This window comes from Hyperolius riggenbachi, chromosome 2 (genome assembly GCF_040937935.1).
Source record: "Hyperolius riggenbachi isolate aHypRig1 chromosome 2, aHypRig1.pri, whole genome shotgun sequence".
In the NCBI taxonomy this organism is placed as follows: Eukaryota; Metazoa; Chordata; class Amphibia; order Anura; family Hyperoliidae; genus Hyperolius; species Hyperolius riggenbachi.
Window position 1 is genome coordinate 52,266,891 of NC_090647.1, and position 21,608 is coordinate 52,288,498.

A 21,608-nucleotide genomic window follows, 5' to 3' on the forward strand; every position below is an offset into this window, starting at 1 on the left:
TGCAACTCAGGCACTGCAGAGCGCGCAAAGTGGTAGCGGCTGGGAACCACGTAACGTGGGATGGCCACTGACATCATGCCCTTGAAGCTGTTTGTCTCCACCACTCGATATGGCAGCATTTCGCAGGCCAGAAGCTTGGCTATGCTGGCTGGCTGTTACTGCCACGGCCCGGGGGTCATTTGCTGGCAATTTCCTCTTGTGCTCAAACATCTCAGAAACAGACAACTCAACCGTAGCGCTGCACACCGAAGGGCTGTTGGTTGTTGTGTTTGATGAACACTGGGAGACCTCAAGAGCACTAGTCCGGAAAGTGACAGTGTCAGCATCGTCTGATGTTTGTGAATGTTGTGAACCACGCAATGGCTGGGCTACTGCTGCTGCTGAGGCGGGTCTGGTGGTGAGTCTGGTGAACCCAAGGGAGGCAGTGTTGCTGGTGGTACCCTGTCCTGCCGCGTTTGCCCACAGAGTGGGATGTTTGGATAGAATGTGGCGGCTCATGCTGGTGGTGGAGAGGTTGTTAATACTTTTCCCCCTGCTCAGGCGGGTCTTGCACACCTTGCAAATCGCCATGGTAACATCCTCAGTGCAGTCTTCAAAGAAAGCCCAGACTTTAACTGGCTGAGGACTCGGACCTCGTGCGTGATGTGCTGGTGCTGCTTAACCCACTGCTGGACGCTTGAGAGGTCATCCAAGTAATTATCTGGTCCTGTTCTTTTGGATCTGTGAGGGTTGTTGTCCTGGACAACATGGGCAGTATTGAGTGGGTTTTCTTGGGTGCTCCCCTGTGGCCTGTACGTGAACCGTCAGGGGAAACACCTCTTCCCTTGCCCCTCCCTCTTTCACCGGATTTCTTCCTCATTTCACTTATCCTTAAAGTACACGCTGACTGGCAGCAGTACAGTGGCAGTACAGAAATGCTATACAGTGGTGGGTGAGCGGTGTACCACTATTGTCAGCAGTGACACAGAGCACAATGCTATACAGTGGCGGGTGAGCGGTGTACTACTGTTCCCAGCAGACACAGAGTGGAAGTAAACACAATGCTATATAGTGTGGCTGAGCCGTGTACACAGAGTGGCATTAAACACAATGCTATATAGTCTGCTATATAGTCACCCCGAACAGGGTGATGTTCTGCAGAACCCGAACAGTGGCAAACACTGTTCGCCCAACACTACTGGGAGGGAACGCAGATTTTAGTACCTAAACACACGATACAACATGTTTTCCGGGGTCGGACTCTGAGGCACATACAGATGGTCCCGATCATCATCCTCATCATACAACTCTTCTCCTGAGTCTGACCCACCCACCACCTCTGCCACCCCAACATCCCCAGACACAGACCCCTCATCGTCCTCAACATTAACTTGGGATGCTGGCCTGAGCCAGACCTCCTCCTCCACATCAGGCCCCATCATCTCCTCAATGGCAGCCCTCATTAATCGCTCTGGCGACGGACTGATGGACACAACGTTCTCCTCCGGGGAGGGCTGCTGCTGACCACTGGCTGCTGGGGTGGATGTTATAGCTTGCGTGGGGCGTTGGCTGTTGCTGTTGTTGGGAGTGCTGCTCACAGCGGAGGTCTCTGGGGAACTCATGTTGAGCTCATATAGTGGTTGACGGTGAGTGGAGTATTACTGATCCCAGCAATATACACACTGACTGGCAGAGTACGCAATGCTATATAGTGTGGCTGAGCGAGGTACACAGAGTGGCAGTAAACAGAATGCTATATAGTGTGGCTGAGCGAGCGGTGTACCACTATTCCCAGCAGACACAGAACAGTGAACAGAATGCTATATAGTGTGGCTGAGCGAGCGGTGTACCACTATTCCCAGCAGACACAGAACAGTGAACAGAATGCTATATAGTGTGGATGAGCGAGCGGTGTACCACTATTCCCAGCAGACACAGAACAGTAAACAGAATGCTATATAGTGTGGCTGAGCGAGCGGTGTACCACTATTCCCAGCAGACACAGAACAGTGAACAGAATGCTATATAGTGTGGCTGAGCGAGCGGTGTACCACTATTCCCAGCAGACACAGAACAGTGAACAGAATGCTATATAGTGTGGCTGAGCGAGCGGTGTACTACTGTTCCCAGCAGACACAGAACAGTACACAGAATGCTATATAGTGTGGCTGAACGAGCGGTGTACTACTGTTCCCAGCAGACACAGAACAGTACACAGAATGCTATATAGTGTGGCTGAACGAGCGGTGTACCACTATTCCAAGCAGACACAGAACAGTGAACAGAATGCTATATAGTGTGGCTGAGCGAGCGGTGTACCACTATTCCCAGCAGACACAGAGTGGCAGTAAACAGAATGCTATATAGTGTGGCTGAGCGAGGTACACAGAGTGGCAGTAAACAGAATGCTATATAGTGTGGCTGTGCAAGCGGTGTACTACTATTCCCAGCAGACACAGAGTGGCAGTAAACAGAATGCTATATAGTGTGGCTGAGCGAGGTACACAGAGTGGCAGTAAACAGAATGCTGAGCGAGCGGTGTACTACTATTCCCAGCAGCGACACACAATGACTGGGGGGGACCCTGGCTAGCGTGGCTGGAGCGCGAACTACCCTGCCTGCCTACCCAAAGCTAAACCCACAGACAAATGGCGGAGATATGACGTGGTTCGGGTATTTATTTACCCGAACCACGTGACAGTTCGGCCAATCAGAGCGCGTTCGGGTCCGAACCACGTGACCCGTTCGGCCAATCACAGCGCTAGCCGAACGTTCGGGGAACGTTCGGCCATGCGCTCTTAGTTCGGCCATATGGCCGAACGGTTTGGCCGAGCACCGTCAGGTGTTCGGCCGAACTCGAACATCACCCGAACAGGGTGATGTTCTGCAGAACCCGAACAGTGGCGAACACTGTTCGCCCAACACTAGTCCCTGCTCCTCAGGTGTCCACTGGCTGCAATACAGTCAGTGGTTCCTGCTCCTCAGGTGCTCACTGGCTGCAGTGCAGTCTGAATTCCCTGCCCCTCAGGGGATTCTTGGCTGCAGTATTGTCTGAATCTCCTGCTTCTCGGGAGATCGCCTCTTTCATTACTGTTGCACCAAAACACAATTCCACATTGGTTGTCCTGTGTCTAGCTATACGAGTATTATTGGTGATTCTGCAGGTCACCACATAATCAGGTATAGCATCTGTATTATTGGTGATTTTGCAGATCACCAATAATCAGAAAAATCTGTGTTGCTGACACCAATCGTTACACTCAGGTACACTTTAAATTTTGCGGTATGTAACAAAGTAAACATAAAACTAAGTCAAATATATAGCTTTACAGTGAAAATACAGTTACTGTAAAATGTTGACATTGGACAAAAGTAGAAAATCTCCTAAAGGAAATCTGAAGTGAAAATAAACTTATGATATATTGACTTTTTATGTGTAGTCCAGCTAAGAAATTGAAAATTAGAAGCACAGATGTGAGTCTCATATTGTTTCCAGTACAGGAAGAGTTAAGAAACTTCATTTGTTATCTATGCAAAAGAGGTTCTCTGAGCTCTCCGACTAATTTAGTCAGAGAGCAGTGCTATTTTCTGAAGCACTTTTCTCAACCTGTCTCTTGTTTGTTTAAAGAGACGAAGAGATAAGTTATGTGGCCATTTTTTTAACTTACCCGGGGCTACCTCCAGCCCCATAACCATGGATGCGTCCCTTGCCATCCTCACGGAATCCTCCGTTCAGCCGCAATCAACTCCTGGTATGTGGCTCACTCTGGCTGAGTGACGTCAGCTGGGGTCTTCTGCGCTTGCGCAGAAGGTCAACATGCGCAGAAGGCCCCCCGCTGACGTCACCGAGCCGTTTACCAGAGAAGATTGCGGCTTAATGGAGGCACTGAGGACGGCGAGGAACTCGTCCATGCTTATGGAGCTGGAGAAAGCCCCGGGTAAGTAATAAAATGGCCACATGACTCATCTCTGAGTCTCTTTAAGGTTCTTCTGCCAGAACTCAGTTCAAAGAGTCATTTGTTCTGCTCTGTTTATCATTCAAAATACAGTGTATTTTGTAAACTGAAAATATTAGAGAAGGATGCAATGTTATAGAAAAACAGCTATATTACCGAACATAAAAATATGAAACTCTTTTCTTTGCTACTAATGTTCTAGTCATCTGTACTACACATACAATTCATTATATCATATGTTTTTTTCACTTCAGTTTCACTTTCCACCTAACGACCGCCTAACGCCAATAGGCGGCGGCAGGTCGTAAGTGGTTTTACAGAGCGGCTGTTCCATGTCAGTTCTCGGAGGGTGTCTCTGTGAACAGCCTGCGAGCCTCTGATCGCGGCTTGCAGGCTAAATGTAAACACGCGGGGAACAAATCCCCGGTGTTTATGACGCACGGCGCTGCTGCGCAGCAGCGCCGTAAAAGAGAACGGCGATCCCCGGCCTCTGATTGGCGGTGTAGGACAGATCGCCGTCCTGTGCCACCCATGGGAAGGAGGGGAGGGAGGGGAAGAGAGGGAGGCTGGAAATCACTGCGGAGGGGGGCTTTGAGCTAAACCAAAGTAGCCGGCGGCGATCAGACCCCCCCAGCAGAACATCCCCCTAGTGGGCAAAAAAGGGGGGGGGGAGTCTGGTCGCCCTGGCTGCAATGTGATCTGTGCTGTGGGCTGGAGAGCCCACCCAGCACAGATCACTGAGAAATAGCCCGGCCCTAAGGGAAACCTAATTTATTGAACAAAGCACAAATCAAATCAAATATTCATCATTCCTGTCTGCACATTTCCTGTTAACTGCATTCCCAATGTAGCCAAAAATCGCAGGAGGAGTACAAATCAATACAGTACGTGTTATTTTTCAGAGTGGTAACCAGGTGGCTGTAGTAATTCAGAGTATGTAAAATAACGGCATCAGAGAGCAGATGATGGAAAACGTTGCGGTGAAGATCGGCAGAGTTATTTATGGTCGGGGATGGTAAAGTTACGGCTGCACCTCTGCGTAACTCTACTTTAGCTGGTAACAGCAAGCTGAGCCAAAGAACCTGAAGCCCGCATGATGATAAATAATGCCAAAGTTCACTTCATACGCTATACATAAATATGGCACCTAACATCATATTTTTACACGTAGTAAAAAGTTCAGTCCTAGAGATTAAAACTTGCACTTGGTTGGGATTTCACCCAGGAGAGGAGATTTATACATCTAAAGATATACTAGATTCTAACTAGAAACCCAGGGACTCCATAGGAAGCGTTTTTGTATTTTGCAGTTTCATGTTCCACATTTTCCTGTAACAGATACTGAGTGTTCATAGTCCATATTACAGAGACTGAGCGGCCATAGTCCATATTACAGAGACTGAGCGGCCGTAGTCCATATTACAGAGAATGAGTGTCCATAGTGCATGTAACAGAGACTGAGCGGCCATAGTCCATATTACAGAGAATGCGTGTCCATAGTGCATGTTACAGAGACTGAGTGTCCATAGTCCATATTACAGAGACTGAGCGGCCATAGTCCATATTACAGAGACTGAGCGGCCGTAGTCCATATTACAGAGAATGAGTGTCCATAGTGCATGTAACAGAGACTGAGCGGCCATAGTCCATATTACAGAGAATGCGTGTCCATAGTGCATGTTACAGAGACTGAGTGTCCATAGTCCATATTACAGAGACTAAGTATCCATAGTCCATATTACAGAGACTCAGTGTCCATAGTCCATGTTACAGAGACTGAGTGTCCATAGTCCATAATACAGAGACTATGTATCCATAGTCCATATTACAGAGACTGAGCGGCCATTGTCCAAATTACAGAGAATGAGTGTCCATAGTGCATGTAACAGAGACTGAGCGGCCATAGTCCATATTACACAGACTGAGCAACAATAGTCCATATTAAAGAGACTGAGTGCCCATAGTCCATATTACAGAGACTAAGTATGCATAGTTCATATTACAGAGACTAAATGCCCATAGTCCATGTTACAGAGACTGAGTGTCCATAGTCTATATTATAGAGACTGAGCGGCCATAGTCCATACTACAGAGACTAAGTATCCATAGTCCATATTACAGAGACTAAGTATCCATAGTCCATATTGCAGAGACTGAATGTCGATAGTCCATGTTACAGAGACTCAGTGTCCATAGTCCATATTACAGAGACTGAGTGCCCATAATCCATATTACAGAGAGTGAGTGTCCATAGCCCATATTACAGAGACTGAATGCCCATAGTCCATGTTACAGAGACTGAACGACCATAGTCCATAATATTATACAGACTGAGTGGACATAGTCCATAATATTATACAGACTGAGTGGACATAGTCCATATAACCGAGACTGAGTGGCCATAGTCCATATTACACAGACTGAGCAACCATTGTTCATATTACAGAGACTGAGCGTCCATAGTCCATATTACACAGACTGAGTGTCAATAGCCCATATTATAGAGACTGAGTGCCCATAGTCCATATTACGGAGCCTGACTGACCATACTACAGGCAAAGGCCACCTGCTGGTAGTAAAGATGTAGGATCTCCACTCCATAGAACAAAAAAGGCCTCAATTCTTAGGTATTTGTAGCAGGTTGCTGTGCGCTTCAGATATTTTCTTTCATGTGCTTCATCTGCAAAAAACAATACAGTTTTCTCACATTTTTACAAACCAGCTGATGATTTTTCCCAGCAGTCGAGCCTAGGTTTAGGTCCCCACTTTATATTAGCCAGTGACAGTTGTATATTTGAAAAAGGTGTCCCTTTAAAAGGGGGCAGGATATCGGCAAATGCAATATCAGTAAATTTACTGATATTCTACTACATTCACATAGTAAAATATTGGCAATATTTACCAATATTTTACTATGACCTAATCTCTCCCTACTCTCGGGGCTTGTTCACACTATGGGCTTGATTCTCTACAGTGTGATAATTGCTATCACAGCAGTTATCACGCGAGCTGCCGCGCGCAAAGGTTTGCGCATGAACAGCGTTACTTCGCGTGATAAGCGAAGGTTTGCACGTGATCACAAGCGCTTTTCACGTAAAAAGAGCAAGTGATCGCGCGCAAACCTTCGCTCATCACACGAAGTAACGCTGTTCATGCGCAAACCTTTGCGCGCGGCAGCTAGCGTGATAACTGCTGTGATAGAAGTTATCACTCTTTAGAGAATCAAGCCCTATGAGCGCTTTGAGCTTTTTAAAAAGCCCTTGTACAATGATTCTCCTTGTGAGTGTTCTCACATGAGCGACAAGCTTTCTTACCAATAGCAAATTCAGGTCCTGCACCATTTTCAGAGCGTTTGCGCTTCAATGGAGGTTATAGGAAAATCACCAAGCGCTTTAAAAAGTGCTTGGATACGCAATTTTTTGAGCGCTTTTTAGCAGAAATTACATTAAACAAAATAATTGTACTTTACTTCTTGATTGTCTGAGAAAGAAAAGCTCAAATCGACAAACAAAAGGGATTACAAAAGCACTTGGCAAAATCGTAAATCACTATAAAAACAGGCAGCTCGGTGGCGTAGTGGTTAGCGCTCTCGCCTTGCAGTGCTGGGTCCCCGGTTCGAATCCCAGCCAGGTCAACATCTGCAAGGAGTTTATATGTTCTCCCCGTGTCTGTGTGGGTTTCCTCCAGGCACTCAGTTTTCCTCCCACAGCCCAAAAACATACAGATAAGTTAATTGGCTTCCTCCTAAATTGGCCCTAGACTACATTACATACACTACACGATACAAACACAGACAGGACTATGGTAGAGACTAGATTGAGAGCTCCTCTGAGGGACAGTTAGTGACAAGACAATATACTCTGTACAGCGCTGTGTAATATATTGGCAAATATAAATACTTAATAATAATAATAAAAACACCTGAAAAAGCGCTAACAAAAGCACTCAGAGATTTATCATGTAAAGTAGCTTTTTTTTTTTTTATAACGTTGCATCATTCTGTCATAGTTGCAGTTTACAAACCAAACTATTTTAAACTATAAAACCAAGCAGAGCTAATGACCCTTTGAACTTTCCTGCCGTAAAACTTGTATCTCAAGCTGTCCCTCACTGTTAATTGGCTGTTTAAGTGCTTCAGAAAACAGGACTGTCTTCCACCCAAGCTCAGAGAAGTTGTTTTGCATAGATAACAACTGAAGTTTCTTAACTCTTCCTCTACTGGAAAAGAATATGGAGCAGAATGTTCTGTACACACAGATAGGCACCCAGTATAACAATTAGAACTCTTTACTAAAGAAAACATGCCGAGATTAAATTATACACAATCACCAGATCATGCAGCTTACTTGGAACAGAGAGGAACACATAAAGAATACAGGAAATAACAATGCCATAGAGATCATCATCGTCAGCAAATTTTTACAGACAGTGACATCTTGTGGTTGTTTTACTATATTGCAGTTTAGATACTAATGCTGTCGACACTTCCAACAATGAGACTTTTCTTTGCTACTAATGTTCTATTTCTTAGCTGTAATACACATATAATTTATTTCTCGCCTCTATTTTTACCCCCCCCCCCCCCCAACCTATGACGTCTTGTTTAAAAGGGCAGCCGCTATAATAGCAGGCACTATGGCCCCCTGCTATGCGAGTTGTGGCCACAAATAGTCACTATTTGTGGACGCAATTCACATAGTGGGCGTTCAATTAAACAATACGCATCTCGTGCCTTTTTTAAATACACCTAGTGAGAGCTATCCTGTGGTTAATATCCTGTTTCCTCAACCTAGGAGGATTTTTGTCCAAGCGTGGTTTGTGTTGGTCCAACTGTGCCAAAGAATGCATCCAATGTGCCGACACAAGGATTAGACGGCCTCTGCTGACATCCATCACTGCCTGAACAGGCAGCCATGTTCCCTGGCACAGGGTTGCTGTAGCAACACTCCCAGCTCTCCTCCAGCAGTGTGTTTGGTTACACGCAGGCTTGCGATTAAGTTTCCTTCCAGATTAAATTCCACGGGGCTGGCCGACGTTCTCAGCAAAACATTAAAAAAAGGGAAAATAAGAACTTTCCAAATGTTTAGTGTCACCTTCTCAGAAATATGCTTCGGCTTGTTTTCCATCAGAGCTACTCCATAAATTTCACAGCAAGCCGCTCCGGTGTGAGCTGTGGATCGCCGCCGATGTGTCTTGGATCGGTCTGAGCTGTTACCAGACAGAACTGGGCCTTTATTATTCTCTCTGCACATCCTGGACACCGTCGCCGGGGGGAGATTTGCATCCGCGCGCTAGTAAATGATACAGGAGGTGATGTTCTGAAATAACAGCAGAAAGGAGGTTTCAACAAAGAAGAAATACTCAGGCCAAAAAAAAGTTACTTTAGTTTAAAGTGAACCTCCAGACTAAAAATCTACTCAGCAGCACTGAAAAGGCTTGGTGTTTCTTTAAGTTTCACAGCATCAGAACTTTATGTTTCTTATTCAAGCTTCATTTTTAGCTGCACAGAAGAAAACTCCCCGGGCATTTTTCCCCTGATGCTGTGCAAAGCATGATGGGATTTCTGATGTTGTTGTTCTCCTTCTGCTATTTTGGCGCAAATGTATTTAAATTAAATTTTGAATTTGAGATTTGAAGCCTAACGCGCACAGCTGGGAGGGGTGATCAGCACACAGGACAGTTGGAACTGTGTCTCCTGCTTCCTGTCACCTCCTTTCAACCAAAAAGATGGCTGCCCCCATGAAATCACAAACATTTGCTTGTTATTTTAAAACAAGGTGGGTAGGGGCAGGGGCTATGGGGGTGCTAATCTGGTGCTAATCAAGTCACTTATGCATGGAGCTGGTCAATCTGGTTATCTATATTTTTAGGTGCTAATCTGGCTACCTATACATGTACATGAGGAGGGGTCAATGTGGTTATCTATATTTGGGGTTGCTAATATGGCTACCTATACATGTATATGGGGGGGGGGCAATCTGGTTATCTATATTTAGGGTGCTAATCTGGCTACCTGTACACATATGCAGGGAGGGGGTCAATCTGGTTATCTATATTTTGGGGTGATAATCAAGCCAGTTATACATGGGGGGGGGGGGGGGCAATCTAGTTATCAATATTTGGGGTGCTAATCTGGTTTACATATACATGAGGGGAGGGCTAATCTGGCTACCTATATTTTTGGGGGAGGGGCTAATCTGGCTACCTATATTTGGAGGATAATCTTGCTGCCTACACATGGGGGTTTATCTGGCTACCTATATTTGGGGGCCTAATCTGGCTACATATACATGGGGGGGGGATTCATCTAGCTACCTATATTTGTGGGCTAATCAGGTAATTATTTTCATCTCCATCCCCACTGAAGAGATTGCTACTGTATCATTTCTTGTTCTCAGTGACAAAGATCAGAAGGAAGAGTCTGATCATCAACAAGGCAACCTAGGCACATGCTTAGGGCCTGGTGGGTGTGCAAGGACCTGCCTGGTAGGTGTCCAGGGATCTGTCTACTGTATGCTCGTCTTCCTGAAAGGCCAAGTGCGCAGCAGAGGGAGCAGACGCTGCTACCTTGTCCAGGACCGAGATGGGAAAATTAGGCACCAGCACCAATTGGAAAACTAGGCACCGCCATAGACTGCAGTGAACACTTGCCGGTACGGTGCCCCGGATGCTCAAACTGTGTGCCGAGGGTTCTGGAGTTTGGATATCATAGCCAAGCTCTGGCTATCATGTGGAAGAGATGTCAGCGGCGCCGGGGTTTGGCTATTAATTATATAGCTAAATTCTGGATCAGCTGCGGTAGGAGTGATGGTCAGCGCCAGGGGTGTGGCTATTATGAAGCTCAGTGCCAGGGGTGTGGCTATTGTGAAGCTCAGCTCCGGCTATTGTGTGGCGGGCGTGACAACTGACAGTGGGTGCTGAGGTTTGGCTTTGATTTAGCAGAACTCTTGAATGGAAGAGGCACACATGAGGCACAAGTTTGCTTTAATTTGTTTCCTAGGATGTCAATACGTGGTACATGACATGAACCACAGATGTAGGAGTCGAACGCGGCGTAGCAACAGGGCATGCAGAGGTTGTGACCGCACTGAGGCCTCCCTGGACCAGAGAGACCAACTAGGTCTCTCCTTCATCCATCTTATTAGCTCTTCATGGGTGCTATGCTGGTAATGAGCAACTCTTTGGGGTCAATTCATAAAAGGCTGTGCGGTAAAAAAAATCTTGCCTAGAAAATACTGCTTTGGGTATTTTAGACTTTTGTGTGCTAATTCAAACAAATGTTCACAGCTGCGATAGAAGTGCGGCAATTTACTGAAGTAACATGAGAAGAGTAGCTGCTTGTGTTTTGTTACATGCTGTTCTCCATGCAGAGACAGCATTACAATATAAGAGGCATCTCAGCTTCCCTTTAGATGTGCACGTTTTGTTATACTGCCTCTGCTTGTTCTGAATCTGCTCTGAATCTATTATGGTAGGCAGGGAACACACTTGACTGTTTTCGTAAGTGTTTTCTGCACAGAAAAACTGAGAACTCATGTTAATCAATGTGCTAGTTCACACTTAGGCTCCCTGCACACTGCATGCAATTCTGATTCCGATTTTTAATCAGTTTTTACATCCGATTTTTAATCGTTACTGCATGCCGCATTTTATTCCTCCATTTTTCTGTTGATTGCATTCAGGGAAAATCGGAATTTTTGAAATCGGAAACGGAATTGCAAAACGGATTTGCAGTGTGCAGGGAGCCTTAATGTTTTTTTCATGCGCAGAAAAAAAATAATAATGAGTGTGGACATCGTAATCCTCACACCCAAAACATGTGGGGCTTAACTATGAATCATAAGGCCCTGAGTGTTCACACCCTTTCTCATGCCTACTCCTGGCGACCCTCAGTCTGGAGGCCCACCTTGGAGGGGTCATAATCAGGGCCGGATCTTTGACCAGGCAAATAGGGCCGCAGTCACAGTCTAAGGGCCCCAGGCAAGGTAGGTACAGTGTGGCTACTGGCAGCCTTGGGGTGAGAGGAGGGCGGCTCACTGGCTGCCCTAAGTGCTTCCCTTCTTGCCCTTCCTACTCGTTGCGGGACTGCGGGTACACAGGAAGATACTCACCGGTTTCCGAAATTCCTGCAGTGACAACTCTCTTCCGCAGCATTCCCCAGTGTCCTCTCCATGGTTACAGTAGCAGCATGTGACCGTACGTTCTTGGTGCATCACATGACAAGAGACGCGCCGCACGTGCAGTCACATGGTGCTACTGTAACCATGAGGAGAACCCAGGTGGTGCTGCTGCAGAGAGCTATCAGCGCAGGAATGTCAGAAGCCGGTGAGTATCTTCCTGTACCCGCACTGTCCTGCATGGAGAGGGAGGGGGTATTATTTGAAAGGGGGGCAAATATGACTATACAGGGAGGGGGAAATGGGGGCACATCGATCTGACTATAGGGGAAAGGAGGGGCCCAAATCGGTTACTTTGCTTAGGGCCCCATTTGGCCTTAATCCGGCTCTGGTCATAATACAAGTGTGGGCAACATAATCTTCACGCCTGTACACTAGCGATTTATAGTTAGTTGCGTACTACTACTACCCGTTCAGTTAATTTCTACTGTTAGTCTGTGAGTTTATTAGCTTCTGTACTGTGTAATAAATAATAGTTACATCACAGGCTAAGCGATAAGAAGTCTTGTATATATCTTTTTCTCTTTTGCGACGAGTGCCTTCCCGTATCAATAAGCCGCGAACTAAGCACTTGTGGGTTTCCCATACAGTCATGGGGGACATGTCATCATTTGTCTGAAAAAAACTCTTCTATTTCGCTTTTAAGCTTTTGGAATATTTGCTTGTCTTGTATCAGGGAATAATTAATTCGCCAGGTGGGAGGCCTAGATCTATTGTCACCCAAAGATAGGTCGACCCATACAGGAGCTTGGTCTGACAAGGTCATATTGCCTATGCCTGGGGAAGCAGAAACTGACAGCAGATTATGCGATATGTATATGTAATCTATCATGGTGTAGGAATTGGGAACAGTAAATTCGGGCGCCTGAGGCAAGTGGACAAATCGGGCGCCGCCATTCACTCCCATAATAAATATCGTTTAATGGGCGCCCGACAGGAAAAAAGGGCGCCGGAGAAAAATAACGTTTTATAAGCGGCGCCCGGAGACTTTTACTGTTTTATAACTGCTTCTCATGATTACACATTATTTTATGATTTATAATTTTTTAAACATTATTTTTAAACGAAAAACAGTACAATCTTTTTTAAAACATTATTTTTAAACGAAAAACAGCACAATATTTTTTTCACACGTTATTAATGCTTATCACAGGGGGGTCTTAGGTTTAGGCACCACCAGGGGGGTCTTAGGTTTAGGCATCAACAGGGGGGTCTTAGGTTTAGGCACCACCAGGGGAGTCTTAGGTTTAGGCACCACCAGGGGAGTCTTAGGTTTAGGCACCATCAGGGGAGTCTTAGGTTTAGGCACCACCAGAGGGGTCTTAGGTTTAGGCACCAACACGGGGGTCTAGGGGTTAGGGGTAGGTACAGGGAGGGTTACTTACTATTTTTTTTTAAACATTATTATACGTTTCACTTTTTAAACGGAAGATTAACGTTTTCACAATTGCCAATTTCATGCACATTATTTAATGATTTATAACTTTATAAAACATTATTTTTAAACGAAATATAGTACATTATATTTTTAAACGTTATCCATGTTTATCGTTTAAAACCCGGCGCCCTTTTTTCCCAGCGCCCCTTTTTAACGTACGCGTAGGAATTGTGTGGGAAGGAGAAAAAATGATAGTCCTTCTGTGAGGGATTATGAAGTCTCCATACGTCCACCAACTGCATGTCATGTAGTAGGGCTTTACATTTGCGGAGGAGCTTTTTTGAGAGAGGGAACCTCTGGGAGGACGAGTCCAGGGAGGGCTCCAGAGTCATGTTTAAATCTCCTCCAAGAATAACGCTGCCTTCCGCAAAAGCGCTTAATTTAGAGATGACGTTTTGAAGGAAGGTCACCTGCTGAGAGTTGGGGGTGTAAAACGAGCCAATCGTAACTTTTTGGTTGTAAAGGATGCCTTTAATCAAATTAAAGCGGCCGGACGTATTCTCAAATTCCTCTACAAGCGTAAAAGGAGTATCTTTGGCAATGAGGATTGCAGTGCCTTTAGTTTTTGTGTCCTGTGGGGTGCTATAGAAGGCAGCTTTGTAGTATCTACTGAATAATTTAGGTGCTGAGGGACCTTTAAAATGAGTTTCTTGCAAGCAAACAAAGTTGGCTCTTTCTTTACGACACAAACTCAGTACAGCAGACCTCTTCTCTGGGACATGTAGTCCCCTGGCGTTTAAAGAGGAGCTGTTAGGTATAAGGTCTCAGAGAAAATAAACACATATATCAGTAGCTAAAGATTGGCTGTACTTACATTACATATGCAGTTCACTGTCCACGTTTGGATTTCACAGAATTTGTATATAGTATATGCAGAGATAGATGCTCCTGACAGCTCATGGCAGGCTCCATGTTTTTCTGTCAAATGTGTCGTCATGTCCTGCCTGCTTCCTGATCACAGATAAGCTTGTACTTGAACAACACAGTGTGCAGTGAATATTAATGAGCCATGTGGCTAGGAACAATAGCTGACTCCTGCAGTGTACTCTGCCTGAGATTTATCAGTGCTACGTGATTACAAGCTGCTGTAACGTCTCATTAGCAGCCGAGGGGAGAGCCCCAGAATGCTTTGCAGTATGGTATGCGGCTTGCGTCTTCTTAAGAATAGCAGACTTGCTGATAAGCACACATCAAAGGTAACTGAGATTTTTATCTTCACTAATTGCTTTTGGGCTTCCTTCTAAACTGTTTAACACAGGAGAATAGAGGTTTAAATTAGCTTCTGCAGCCTGACAGTTACTCTTTAAGGAGAGCACTTTAAGTGACTGTTTGAACATAGGGCAACAACCCAAGGGGCCCTCCAGACCCCCGAACCCCTGCCTGTGCCAATCACTCCGGAATAGAATAGGACAGAAAAAAAAGAGAAAAAAAGGAAGAAAAAAGAAGAAATACAGCTTTAATAATTGTGTAACAAACCAGAGTGACCTCATAGGTGGTACGCTTGTCCATACCTCCCTACCAATAGGCCTGAAACAGGCCTGTGCACGGATAGAAATATCCATTCCTTTCGGAAGCCAGGAAGGCTCGCAAAGACGAGGTGGCAAAACGCCCAGGGGTAAGAGAGTCCATACTATGGTTAGGATTGGAGTCAATGCCCCCGTTACCCCGTGTGCAAGCCTCAACATGGTTGAGGATAGCGTCCCCAAACAGTGAGGGGAAGCAGAAGTGTAAAAGTTATAAACAATTTCTAACTGTCACATTAAATATACATAGATAGAGCCTTAGTGCGGATTGAACCCGGTTTCAGGTCCCCCCAACCAGGGGCGTAACTAGAAATCACTGGGCCCCCCTGCGAATATTTGGATGTGGCCCCCCCCCCCCCATAGGTGCCAAATAATCATAATGGGGCAGCGTTTCACTGTAAATTAATTGTAAAGTGGGCAGCATTTTACCAGACAATCGTAATGTGGGCCAGAAAATCGTAATGTGGGCAGAGTTCACCAGAAAATCGTAATGTGGGCCTTTAGAAAATCATAATGTGGGCAGAGTTCACCAGAAAATCGTAATGTGGGCACCAGTCACCAGAAAATTGTAACGTGGACAGCATTCACCAGACAATCGTAATGTGGGCAGCGTTCACCAGAAAATCATAATGTGGGCAGAGTTCACCAGAAAATCGTAACGTGAGCAGCAGTCACCAGAAAATTGTAACGTGGACAGCATTCACCAGACAATCGTAATGTGGGCAGCGTTCACCAGAATATCGTAATGTGGGACAGAAAATCGTAATGTGGGCAGAGTTCACCAGAAAATCGCAATGTGGGCAGCAGTCACCAGAAAATCGCCATGTGGGCAGCAGTCACCAGAAAATCGCAATGTGGGCATCAGTCACCAGAAAATCCTAATGTGGGCAGCAGTCACCAGAAAATCGCAATGTGGGCAGCAGTCACCAGAAAATCCTAATATGGGCAGCATACACCAGAAAATCGTAATGTGGGCAGCAGACACCAGAAAATCGCAATGTGGGCAGCAGACACCTGAAAATCGTAATGTGGGCAGCAGACACCAGAAAATCGTAATGTGGGCAGCAGACACCTGAAAATCGTAATGTGGGCAGCAGACACCTGAAAATCGTAATGTGGGCAGCAGACACCTGAAAATCGTAATGTGGGCAGCAGGCACCTGAAAATCGTAATGTGGGCAGCAGACACCTGAAAATCGCAATGTGGGCAGCAGACACCTGAAAATCGTAATGTGGGCAGCAGACACCTGAAAATCGTAATGTGGGCAGCAGACACCTGAAAATCGCAAAGTGGGCAGCAGTGACCAGAAAATCGCAATGTGGGCAGCAGTGACCAGAAAATCGTAATGTGGGCAGCAGACACCTGAAAATCGTAATGTGGGCAGCAGACACCTGAAAATCGTAATGTGGGCAGCAGGCACCTGAAAATCGTAATGTGGGCAGCAGTCACCAGAAAATCGTAATGTGGGCAGCAGACACCTGAAAATCGTAATGTGGGCAGCAGGCACCTGAAAATCGTAATGTGGGCAGCAGTGACCAGAAAATCGCAATGTGGGCAGCAGTGACCAGAAAATCGTAATGTGGGCAGCAGTCACCAGAAAATCCTAATGTGGGCAGCAGACACCAGAAAATCGCAATGTGGGCAGCAGACACCTGAAAATCGTAATGTGGGCAGCAGACACCAGAAAATCGTAATGTGGGCAGCAGACACCTGAAAATCGTAATGTGGGCAGCAGACACCTGAAAATCGTAATGTGGGCAGCAGACACCTGAAAATCGTAATGTGGGCAGCAGACACCTGAAAATCGTAATGTGGGCAGCAGACACCTGAAAATCGTAATGTGGGCAGCAGGCACCTGAAAATCGTAATGTGGGCAGCAGACACCTGAAAATCGTAATGTGGGCAGCAGACACCTGAAAATCGTAATGTGGGCAGCAGACACCTGTAAATCGCAATGTGGGCAGCAGTGACCAGAAAATCGCAATGTGGGCAGCAGTGACCAGAAAATCGTAATGTGGGCAGCAGACACCTGAAAATCGTAATGTGGGCAGCAGGCACCTGAAAATCGTAATGTGGGCAGCAGTCACCAGAAAATCGTAATGTGGGCAGCAGACACCTGAAAATCGTAATGTGGGCAGCAGGCACCTGAAAATCGCAATGTGGGCAGCAGGCACCTGAAAATCGCAATGTGGGCAGCAGTGACCAGAAAATCGTAATGTGGGCAGCAGACACCTGAAAATCGTCATGTGGGCAGCAGGCACCTGAAAATCGTAATGTGGGCAGCAGTCACCAGAAAATCGTAATGTGGGCAGCAGACACCTGAAAATCGTAATGTGGGCAGCAGGCACCTGAAAATCGCAATGTGGGCAGCAGACACCTGAAAATCGTAATGTGGGCAGCAGTGACCAGAAAATCGCAATGTGGGCAGCAGTGACCAGAAAATCGTAATGTGGGCAGCAGTCACTAGAAAATCGTAATGTGGGCAGCAGACACCTGAAAATCGTAATGTGGGCAGCAGACACCTGAAAATCGTAATGTGGGCAGCAGGCACCTGAAAATCGTAATGTGGGCAGCAGTCACCAGAAAATCGTAATGTGGGCAGCAGACACCTGAAAATCGTAATGTGGGCAGCAGGCACCTGAAAATCACAATGTGGGCAGCAGACACCTGAAAATCGTAATATGGGCAGCAGACACCTGAAAATCGTAATGTGGGCAGCAGACACCTGAAAATCCCCCTCCAGCTAGTCAATGTGTGTGGGCAGCGGGCAGCGGGCAGCAGCGGGATACATACCTTCTTCCTTGCGTTCCATCGCCGCCTTCTCGCTCTAGCGGCTGACGTCACTTCCGCTTCCGGCCGGGCCCCCCCGCGGACGCAGGCGCTGCAGGGCCTATTGCTACGCCCCTGCCCCCAACCTCCCCCCAGAATAAGGGCAACCCAGCGTGCTGAGATAAGACGGCAAAAACCTCAGCCTGCGCAACATGCATTATCGGGCAAGGGGAAAAAAGAAAAAAAAAAGGGAAAACAGCAAAAGTAAGGGTCCCACAATAAATCGAGACCACCACCAGACACATGTCACATAGGCAGAGGACCACCAACAGAAGAGCAGGCAGAGCCACAATTTCTTGATGTTGTAAAGAAACCCATATGGCAGAGCCCCCCACCTCCACCCCCCCCCCCCAGGCTAGGAACATATAGCCGCACCCCCCAAGCCAGATGCACTCCCCAAATTATATAAGAGGAAAATAGCATAGTAATCACATACCTAGAGATGGGTCAGGCATATAAAGTATCACATATATAACATTACTCTGTTAATACATATAGAGTCAGCGCTTAGGGTTTTTTTTTAATATGTATGTCATTATGGTATATTACTGTTATTTTAGGGCATGAGGGTTAACAATTGGTGGAACACAAACACAAAAAAAATAAAACTGAAAAATACACCTTTATTTCCACATAATATATTGATGCCATTCATTGTGCTAGGAACATAATTCAAATGTTGTGATAGCCGTGACTAATGGGCAAATACAATGGGTGGGTTTTATTTATAGTTGCATTGCTTATTTTAAAACTAAAGGGGATGGAATTGGAGAAATAGTGTATTTTTTCTTTTTTTGTGTGTGTAATTGCCTATAAAATGCATAGAAAATAAAGTAATTACTGAAAATAAGTATCGCCCAAAAAAAAGCTTAATTTGTAGCAAAAAAACCAAGATATAGATCAGTTACGTGTGATGAGTAGTGATAAAGTTATTGAGGAATGAATGGGAGGAGTGCTGACAGAGGAAAACTGCTTCCTGCCTGAAAGCTGAAGTGGTTAATACTAGTTAATCTTGTTTGTATGAACAGAGATTTTTCTCTCTGGTCTTCTTTTTTCGTGATTGGCTCCTGGTGTATATATCGCTGTTAGATGCTGTTATTCAGTGAGGGCTTGTGCCAGGGGCATAATTAGAAATCACTGGGCCCCCCTGCAAAACTTTGGATAGGGCCCCCTCCCCCCAAACCTCAAACCTGCAGAGAATAGAAAGCTTTTTCTCTCCTTGCCCAGACTCCTCAAGCATCACAACAGGACACAGCACTTGGGGAGGGTAGAAAGGCTGGGGGTAGAAAAGAGCTGTACACAAGACTTTGCTGAACACTGAATAGGGATTGTCTACAAACCTTTGTCTGCAAAACGTTGTATGAATCTGTAACGAAAAATCTGCAACGCCGGATGGATTGCGGAAATATGGTCGCATCCAGTCCGGCAAGCGGACCTTCCAACGCGGGATGCGGAAATTCGTCCGCATCCGCTGCGCACACCCGTCCGAGCACTCTGCTCCAAACTCACCAACATGCTGTTCACCAGGGTTCTGCCATCTTGCCTCTAGGGGGTGCGGCCGCACACCAGACACGCCTTTATACTCTTAGAAAGCGTGTCAGCTGACCTGGAGGTCAGCTGACATTTTAGCCTGCTCTGATTGGTTGCTGCCTGGGGTGGAGACTTCTCTCCCAGGCAGTATATAAGGAAGTGCTTTTCAGTCACACTTTGTCTGTGTTTGCGATACCCTGTGTCAGCACTCAGACCTTAGACTAGATCCCAGGTGTTGAAACCAAGGACTTCACACCTAGACTAGGAGATTATTATTATTGTTATTGATTCTCTGTGTATGATTCTGTGCCTGTCTTGACTTCTCTTCTGCTTCCTGATTCTGTACTCTGCCAGCCCGTACCGTTAACGACTATTGGCTTGGTTCCTGACTATTCTCTCGTCTCACGTCTCTGTACTGTTGCCGCCTGTACTGTTGCCGAACCTCTTTCTGTCTGACCTTGCTCCCTTCAGTGGAACATCTCCTACTGTTGGGTTATTATCTGAGGCTTGCCTCCCTGAGACGCCGGCCCTAGCAGACCGTTACTGCCAGAGGCCGAGATTCCTCCACTGCCACTTTGGGGGATCTCACACACGGGGTTCCCATTCAGAGGTAACCACACCTCTGAGGAATTGCCGTGTGGTGGATATTTCCACAACTTTGTGAATATTTACTGCTTTGTATATTTTCATGTTGTTCGTGTGTCCACTGCTTTACATCTACCCGCATTATTAGCAATTCCGCAGATTGCTATATAATCGGGTCTATCCTTGTATTATTGGCGATACTGCGGATCCCCAATAATCAAGGTTCGGGGTGTGACACTGGTCTGAGTAGATCATTTCAGGCACTTACCGTGTTAGTGAGCCTTCCGCTGATTTACCATCAGGAAGATACTTACTATTTCACTCTAACATATCTGCATTAGTGGTGATTCTGTATATCACCACTTAATCAGATATTTGTGCCTCTTGCTGACACCAATCGTTACAGAAACACAGACCATAAAGAAGTAAGATGGAGGGGGTGATAAACCAGCTTCAGACTGTAAGGGCAGAGTTAGAACAGCTGAAGATTACTGTAACTGCACAGCAGGCTCAGATTACTCAGTTAAATGAGACTGTCCAAAGGTTGCAATCACCACTTAACGTTCTACCTCCCCCGGCTCTTAGCGAGCCTAAAATGAACATTCCTGAGAAATTTTCAGGCACAAGGTCAGATTTCCAGAATTTCCGTCACAGAGTGCTGTCTTACTTTGAGATGAAACCTGTGTCCTCGGGAACCGAGGCTCAGAAGGTCACTCTTATCAAGACTCTATTGCATGCAGATTCCCAGACGTGGGCTTATGGCTTACCTGATGAGCATCCTGCTCTGTCTTCTGTCCAGGAGTTTTTTAAGGCCATGGCGGTCATCTACGATGATCCAGATAGTGCCGCCACGGCCGAACGTAAGCTCAAAAACCTTAGACAAGGACGCAGTACTGCTGAGGAGTATGCGTCAGAGTTTAGGAAGTGGGCTGTGTCCTCTAGATGGGAGCGATATGCACTCTTGGATAGATACCTAGATGGGTTGTCAGAAGCAGTAACTGACGTGATGGTTAGTCATCCGGAACCCAAAGATCTAGATGAGGCTATTACGCTGTCTATTAAAATAGATAGGCGTCTGAGGTACAACAAGAAGGGCAGGTACCCCATGTACTCTAGGACTTCTGGGGCCAGTAGCTCGGCAGCAGTTGAGACTGAGGAGCCGATGCAGTTAGGCCACGGGCGCCTCACGGAGGCGGAAAGGTCAAGAAGACGCAGAGAGGGTCTTTGCATGTACTGCGGGGAAAAGGGCCACATTGCACAAAACTGTGGTAGGAAGTCGGGAAACTCCTCGGCTTAGGTGTGGTAGGGGGTACCACCCTAAGCGGAATTGTTTTACCTCCAAAACAAGAAAAAAATTTATTGCCCTGTTCCCTAAATTGGGAAGGGAAGAACTTTCCTACCACAGCATTTGTAGATTCCGGGTCAACAGCTAACTTTTTAGATTTAAGCTTTGCTTTAAGTTTAAATATCCCTGTACTTCCGGTAGGAAGACATTTATATGTTACAGCGATTGATGACACTCCTTTGCAAGGAAAGTCCCCACTGTGTCAGACACCTCCCCTCTCGCTGCAAGTGGGAGCTCTGCACAGGG

The 21,608-nt window shown here is 46.1% G+C and overlaps 1 protein-coding gene across 2 annotated transcripts in view; it reads left to right on the plus strand.

The window, feature by feature from the left end:
- The window catches only part of LOC137543748 (cyclic nucleotide-binding domain-containing protein 2-like), a 326,577-nt gene that overhangs the window by 293,914 nt on the left and 11,055 nt on the right, over positions 1-21,608 (plus strand). The window lies entirely within an intron of this gene.